The sequence below is a fragment of the Macrobrachium nipponense genome, chromosome 14, assembly GCF_015104395.2.
Source record: "Macrobrachium nipponense isolate FS-2020 chromosome 14, ASM1510439v2, whole genome shotgun sequence".
Lineage (NCBI taxonomy): Eukaryota > Metazoa > Arthropoda > Malacostraca > Decapoda > Palaemonidae > Macrobrachium > Macrobrachium nipponense.
Window position 1 is genome coordinate 97379927 of NC_087207.1, and position 8064 is coordinate 97387990.

Genomic DNA, 8064 nt, shown 5'->3' on the forward strand with positions numbered 1-8064 from the left:
TTATGTTTGCTTCAATTTAACTCTTCTAGTTACTGCCAACAGATAGTTATGCATTTCCCGGCGTACTTGTCATTTGAGGCAGTTTTATTCGGAACCTTTCGAAACTGGAGAGGAAATGCGAGGCAGTTATTATTCACTTTAAAAAGGGCAAATGTCACCTTTACAGTCAAAGTTTGCTCTAAGAACCTCCTCTTGCCACATTTCTCTTTTTCATGGCTGGGAATTTCTCGATTTCACCCCTTTATGTGATTATTTTTTTCTACTTTACAACTTTTTATTTGCTTAATCCCTAACGAGTAGAGTAGCTAAAGTTAAAAAAAATTCTTCACTATCCTTGACACAATTTCCCTTCCAATGGTGGAAGCGCAAATGTTTAAAGAAACGCGTCAGTTTTATAAGATTAAAATGTGTAAAAGCTCTGGAAGCGAAGGTGCAAAGAAGCATGAAAATATGACAAAGAGAAAACACTCGTAGGAAATTTTGATATGAACATTTTCCTTTCACCTTTCCTGCGAATGTGCTGCGTTTACGGTTTAGATGCCTCGAATAACCTTATGAAGGTGCTAATGAACACTTGAGACGGGTCAAGGTTATGTCTGGAATGATGAAAAATTTATGAAGTTCAGTGAAACTAAGGCCGGATTTAGAAAAAAATTTTCCTTGAAAATCAAATAAATCATCAGCATGAAAATGCTTTTCCACAGTTCATCATTGTAAGAAAATAATTCCAAGAACAAGCCTTCCTCTTTTAGCAAAGAAGAAAGAAGTAAATACATCGAGTTACTCTGGTCAGGCAGAAGGAAGGCTGCAGCATGGAAGGGAGAGCTTTTGGCTGATGTTAATGTTGGCCCTCCCCCACCTGGTGCGGCGTTTATAGTTTTGTTGTGCTTCCAACTTTTGTTTGTTGTTTGTACTTTAACCCAACTGAATGCATTGTCTTCCTTCTGTGTCAGTATGTTATCCTTATTATTACAGTGGATTTGGTATCATTTCTCAACACGTCCAGACATTCACGGACTCTTTATAATCATGGATATGTTTCAGCCAAGGCTGCATTTGTTTTTCTTTTTACTACTCTGCAAAAGGCTTTGATGGAAAAATAAAATGATCGCGGAGACGAAATTCTTCAGGAGACTTTTCCGGGCCAAGACCGTCATATTACTTAAAACTTCGGCAAGACTTTTCTTCTTTTCCTTTTCATCCTTGTTTACTGCCCCGTTGCGTGGTTCCTTGGAAGCGGGGCCCAAGAAATTAACAAGGACGTCGACTGTTTTCTCCTCGGAAACTTCTGGCCAAAAGTTCCCGCGGGTTTCGTGGAATCTGATGAATCTCTTATTCCAAGAAGAGGTCGAGTGAAATAGGCCGACATACTCCCACTTCATCGCCCTAATTCTTATACGTAATTAATGTGACATTACGCAACATTGGTCATTGGCAATTGTGCTCCCATAAAGTTATATTTGATTATCAATGAAGTATACTTTTATTAATATTACACATTTATGTATATGTAAATATATCTAAAGACAAATCTAGATACACGAGTTAAAGTGATAAAGAATAACAATTGGCAATTTCGCACAGTAGCTCAGGTAGTAGAAAAATGGTAAGTATATTATAGGTAATAATAGTATTATCATTTAAAATTTTAGTAAAAATTTTAACAAAAGCATACCAAACAATTACAGTAATTAACCTAAGATAATCATATACAGCAAGCAGAAATGAATTCCTGCAAATTTTAGCAAAACTTCGAAGGGGCTAAATGTATCAAGTGAGACCATCGCCTAGTCAGTGAATGAATTACGGTTTTTACATTTTCTCCCAGAAACAGTCGACTGTTTTCCTAATAAACTTTATATATATATATATATATATATATATATATATATATATATAATATATATATATATATATATATAGTATATATATATATATATTTTTATATATTATATATATATATATATATATATAGTACACACACACAACACACACACACACACATATATATTATATATATAATATATATATATATATATATATATATATATATACATATATATACATAGAAGACTTGTAGGAGGAAGTATATCTCAGGTGGTCCTTAAAATACATTTATTACAACGTTTCAAAACACAAAGGTTTCATTTTCAAGCTGTAAAGACATAAAACAATAAAATTAATATTAAAAACGCTAAATTAAAAATAAAAGATATAATACATTATAAAAGACAAGATAAAAAAAATAAAAACTAGTTAGTAGAACCAACCATCAAGAGAGAAAGGGAGGACAGAAGTCAGAAGGAACAAACCAGAAATGACCGGCAACAGCTCACGTTAGGTAAAGAGTTGTCGAGGAAGACTGCGTGTTCAATTGAGGAACAAGCTGTTTAATAAACAAGGACTCCAGAATTGTCAGTAGTTTGCCATTCGGTGTCCGTCCCAATATTTCAAAATCTTTGTATTGTATATTCAGCTTGCATTTATTGGCGTGTTGTCTGATATTAGAAAATTCAGGATTAGCAAGTTTGTTACCAGTTCTATAGCTAACGCCCTTATGGCAATCAATTCTGCGAAAGTGATAATAAACTACCATTCTTAGATGTTTTAGTCTTACGACAAAATGATCATTTTAATACATCAGTTTACAGGAAGGGAACTTTTACAGGATTAGGTTAAAAAAAAAACGTAATGATATTTGGTAGGTATCTGATTTCGTAAAACTCCATATAGACATTTGAGAGAGTTGCAGATAAACAGCTTTCCATTGCCAAACCAAAAATCTGTCTATAAAAACAACCATTAAACGTAAACGTATTATCAACTATGCACAACTTTATCAACTTAATAAAATATCTATATGGAGTTTTACGAAATCAGATACCTACCAAATATCATTACGTTTACTTTGACATGGTACAGATACGTTGACAACATAATATGCCTGTGGCCACGGGATCGTGACCCCTTGGAGTTTTTAGAACTTTTGAATGGCCTGGTTCCATCCATAAAATTTAAATTGGAAATAGAACAGGATAAAACCCTTCCATTTCTTGACACAGTCGTTATGAGAACCGACCACGGTTTTATATTCAAAGTTTACCGTAAACCAACAGCAGTGAATGCTTTTTTTCATAATTTTTCCAGCCATCACCCCAAGATAAAACGAACAGTCTTCTCAGGGATGCTTTTATGGACATATAGAAGAAATTGCGAGAGAATTGTGTTACCCAAGGTATTTAATGATAGTTGCCTCCAAAGTGCCAAAAAATCATTTTATTGTCACAAAAGATCAAGTAATTTTGAAATTGAAAATATTTTAGTTTTGCCATACCTATTGTGAATTTTTATCAATTGTGCGTAGCCTGAAATGTCTGAATATAAATGTTGTTTTTAGTAATAATTCATCTGTCAAAAATGCATTTTTTGTAATAAATCAGTGATGACAACAGGAGGCGTGTAAAATTAACTGCTCTGTTTGTAATTTGCCTTATATTGGACAATCTGGTAAAGAACTAAGTAAGAGAGTTACACAGCATAAATATAATGTACGGGTTTTGAGCACCCTATAGACTGGAATTCAGCTAGAGTTGTTTTTAGAAGTTCATCAATGCATGACAGATTGTTAATTTAAGGTTGCCTCATTAGTTCTTTTAATAACATGAATATGAACGATGGTCTTTTTAAGATGGACGAATTGCTGAAAAGTTTTATTCTTGATGATTTAAAAGTTAAACAAGTTGTTAGATATTTTACAAACAGATAGTTTTGTTACTGTATTTTAGTAACTACATATTCCGCTAAGTATGTCTTTTGTTTTGAACGATGTTTATTTGCATACTTAAGTAGGTTGTTGACTTGTTTTATTATTTGTGGCCTCATGTTGCTTTCTTGTATAAGTTGTTCTCTTAAAATTGTTCAGTACCCTGAAGATGACTTTGCAATAAAAGTTGAAAGTCTTGGTACCTCCTTCATTCATTTTCACGTGAGGATCTCTTATATACTTCATCCACGGGACCATTCTGGAATTGCAAGATATTATATATATATATATATATATATATATATATATAATATATAATATATATATATATATATATATATATATATATATAATATATATATATATATATATATATATATATATATATATATATATATATATATATATATATATATATATAATATATATAATATATATATATAGAATATATATATATATTATATATATATATATATATATATATATATATATATATATATATATATATATATATATATATATATATATATATATTCTTGCAAGAATCTCCCCAAGAATCTCTGAACGTGTCACGGGACGCCATGAGTGTCGTTAACGGTCATTCTCTCTAAGATTAAAAAGAGTGTCACCTCCCCCCAACATCACCCCCAAAAGTTCGTTGGTTCTTAGCGTCCCCTATATTAGCACCCATTGGTCAATAGGCCTAAGGAGAGGTGCTGCAGCCAATCACATACAGGAGGGAATATATCGGGGGTTTGTGGGGTACTGGAGGGAAGAGAGATGCCAAGATGCCCCTTTCAGAGTGGCAGTTAGCTGTCAGTCAAGCAATGAGGTGGACGTATAGTTCCCCTCGTTGCCTCTGCTGGTTTCCTCGCTCGGTCTCATTCCCGCCTGTACTATAGACATTAAGTTCAATTTCACTCGGGCCCTTGTGTAATTCTTTAGAATATAATTAATCACTGAGTGATTGATTTCTGCATGACCCACAGTAACTTAAGAGACCCACGCGACCCAGGTGGGGGTCATAATTTTGGTGTCACGTCTGGGGTATGCTGTGAAGCGCTAATTAACAGTAAATATAGCGATCTGTGGATCTTGCAAGGTGCGGATTCAGTGACTAATTGTTCAGTGTAAATGATCTGAAAATATGCGAACGACCAGTCAAATGAAACAATAACACAAAAGGGCCAACGTCAAAGTAATACGTTAAAGCAAAATTGAGCTTGCCTTGACGTAATTAATGCCAAAGTAATGAGTGGAAGATAGCGTAGAAAGTCGGCATGCAATATTGCAATACAGAGCGCGAGAAATCGTGAAACGGGCGAACACACGCATACACGTGCCGTGCATAAAACGGCCAACAGATTAGAAAAACTGCATGCAGTGTATAAGCGAGGGGAAGACAGAAAGGACGAGTGTCGTATTATTGGAGAGAATAACCGTTAACGACACTCATGGCGTCCCGTGAGACGTACAGAGATTCTTGGGGAGATTCTTGCAAGAATGGCTTATCGGGAGTGATAAGCGATTCTTGCAAGAATCTCCCCCAAGAACCTCTGAACGTCTCACAGGACGCCATGAGTGTCGTTAACGGTCATTCTCTCTCAAATTAAAAAGAGTGTCACCTCCCCCCCAACATCACCCCCAAAAGTTCATTGGTTCTTAGCGTCCCCTATAGTGGCACCCATTGGTCAATAAGCCTAAGGAGAGGTGCCGCAGCCCATCACATACAGGAGGGAATATATCGGGGGTTCGTGGGGTACTGGAGGGAAGAGAGAGAATGCCAAGAAGCTCCCTTCAGAGTGGCAGTTAGCCGTCGGTCAAGCAATGAGGTGGACGTGTAGTTCCCCCTCGTTGCCTCTGCAGGTTTCCTCGCTCGGTCTCAATCCTGCCGGTACTTTAGACATTAAGTTCAATTTCACTCGGGCCCTTGTGTAATTCTTTAGAATATAAGACCAGTGTTAAATTAATCACTGATCGTTTGATTTCTGCATGACCCACAGTAACTTAAGAGACCCACGTGACCCAGGTCGGGGTATAATATATATATATATATATATATATATATATATATATATATATTTATATATATATATATATATATATATATATATATATATTTATGTGTGCGTGTGTGTGGAGTGTGTGTGTGCATGTGTGAAAAGCGTCCGCAGAAACAGCGAAGAAAGTAATAAACTGTGATATCTTAGCAGTATCTTTCCATCCTTTGAAGAAGAATTTGTTTCGTGGAAGCACCATTGACTAAAACCTTCTGACATGACGGAAGAATTTAATCAGCTGTTTTCCGGTTCTGAGGAGACCTTTTTTATTCTTAACATCTGCTCAATTTCTACCGAAGATTTTACATTGAAAAAACACTTCCAAGTAACACAAAATGAATTCAAAACAGTCGGAGGAAATGCGAGATCTAATGACAAAGTGTATATTCGGACATGAAACTAACACAGCAATAGGATGATAAACAAAGTAGGTAAAATTATGGATATATGAAATTTGGGAACGCATTCCAAGACCTTAGGCCCAAATGGTCATTTATAAGATCATATAACAGGAAGCTGAATAAGCAAAAGATCGGCTTTTTCGGACTAAGAAGAAAATCCTGAGACTACAAAGGTCGACTCCCAGTAACAGAAAATGTAAGCTCATGATTGCAGCTGTACACTGCAGATAGAAATAACAACAGTCAGTTTCCACTTCTAGTCCAACACAGTATCAAAAATCCATCCCTGAACGTCAATTGTAAAATCATCAAGATCATTATCATCGTTATCATCGAACGCATTACCATCAACATCTCATCTAAATAATTCTAGGTCTTACGAATTATAACTAAGTTCAATATATTTAAAGCTGGAGGGTGTCCGTATCAAAATGACTATTTAGTACAGGTATAATTTCCCGCAGATACTTCAACGCACAGAGGTCTATAAACGTTCAGAAAGACGTCATAATGACGAAAGGACAAGGAATCTTCAGTGAGGAAAGGCCTACAAAGACAATCCGTGAAGAGCGGACACAAGGATCCTCCAGAGGAATCCCAGCACAATGTAAGAACACCTTCATTAAGACGTCTTACAGTCCAGTTCTGCCTTTGTTCTAGAGATGAATAATTCACTCGCTTGCTCGCTCAAAAAGGGAAGAGATTGTTCTATCCAGACTGGTTGGTCCCCCCTCCCCCCCCCCTCTTCTCTCTCTCTCTCTCTCTCTCTCTCTCTCTCTCTCTCTCTCTCTCTCTCTCTCCCCTCAGTAATACTTGATTACTTTTAGGTCGGTTTTTGGTAATCTTGACTGCAGCGACCATTTCCTCAGAAAACAATAATCATGAAGATGAAACGAAAAGTCAATTATTAAGGTAAATAACGCACGGGAAAAAATTCTCAAGAGTAATCGATAGGTCTCGTCGGTTAGCTTTGAGAGAGAGAGAGAGAGAGAGAGAGAGAGAGAGAGAGAGAGAGGAGAGATAACAGCTCTGAGATATCTTTAGCAAAATACCAAGAGGCTGAATAGGGCGAACCATATCCTTTTAGGCGCCATTAGGAACTTACGAAGATTCTGTCAAGACCCCAAAGAAAAATTCTTCAAAGGTACGGTGTTTTTTTGGGGGGGAATGTTGGTTGAAGCAGAACGTATGACACAAGTGGGCTGACGGGTTTGAGGTAGCACTGAATTTTTTAAGTCTACACCGGAAAATAATAAAGGAATATAATAAGGAAATATACTATATATATATATATATATATATATATATTATATATATATATAATATATATACCTATATATATATATATTAAATTATTTGGTAATTCCGTATTTTTATTATTAAAATGTCGATGATTTAGTAAGGTGAGTGTTCAAGTATATGGTTATGTTATATTGTAATAATTATATAATAATTATATAATATATATATATATTATATATATATATATTATAATATTATATATATGTGGTGTGTGTGTGTTGGTGTATAAATATATATATTATATATATATATATATATATATAATACTATATATGCATATATAATAATAATATATATATATATATATATTATATATTATATATACACTGAACAGTTCCACGTTGGCTGAGTGCATTTCGCGCTCGGCTACCAATCTGGTGGTTCGACGTTAGATTCTCGACTCGGCCAACGCGGAACCAGAGGAATTTATTTCTGGTGGTAGAAATTCATTTCTCGATTTCAATGTGGTTCGGATCCCAACATAAGCTGTAGGTCCCGTTGCTAGGTAACCAATCGTTTCCTAGTCACGTAAAAATAT